The following is a 509-nucleotide window of genomic DNA, read 5'->3' as shown; positions in this document are numbered from 1 at the left end:
AAATCTTTACTAATGAAAGATTTGATTGGTTATTTATTTGTGCTCGAGCTGTTAAAATGTACTTATCTTAGCATCAGATGCATCAGTTCAACAACAAGAAGTTTCTGGTTTTATTTTTGCTGCAGACAAAACTGCATTACACGCATTTCTCAGGCTTCTCTTCACAGTCAGGTCTGGATTTTCTGTTGTTGCTGTTTTCTTTGAAGTCTAAGGCCGAATAGATTCGCTGTGACGAGCGATTCAGAACTCTCTCTTCAGCCGCACGGCCTGGTCGCTCTCCTCGGGTTTTGGGAGGGAACATTTCAGCTGTTTCGGTAAAGAAAGGTTAATGCACGATTTGTGACGTCACTCGTTTCATTATTACTGTAAGTGGTCTGGATCGCAATGAGCGCCCCTCGACTCGAGCAATGCCAGCGCGGCTCTGTGGCTGTGTCACTAATAGTTTTAAGCATTGATCAGTGTGGCGTCAGCCTCAGCCTCAGCCTCGGCCTCAGAGTGGAGTCTATCAG

Source organism: Pygocentrus nattereri, chromosome 12, assembly GCF_015220715.1.
Source record: "Pygocentrus nattereri isolate fPygNat1 chromosome 12, fPygNat1.pri, whole genome shotgun sequence".
NCBI lineage: Eukaryota > Metazoa > Chordata > Actinopteri > Characiformes > Serrasalmidae > Pygocentrus > Pygocentrus nattereri.
The sequence above is the reverse complement of the archived record's forward strand: the minus strand, read 5'-3'. Positions refer to the sequence as shown.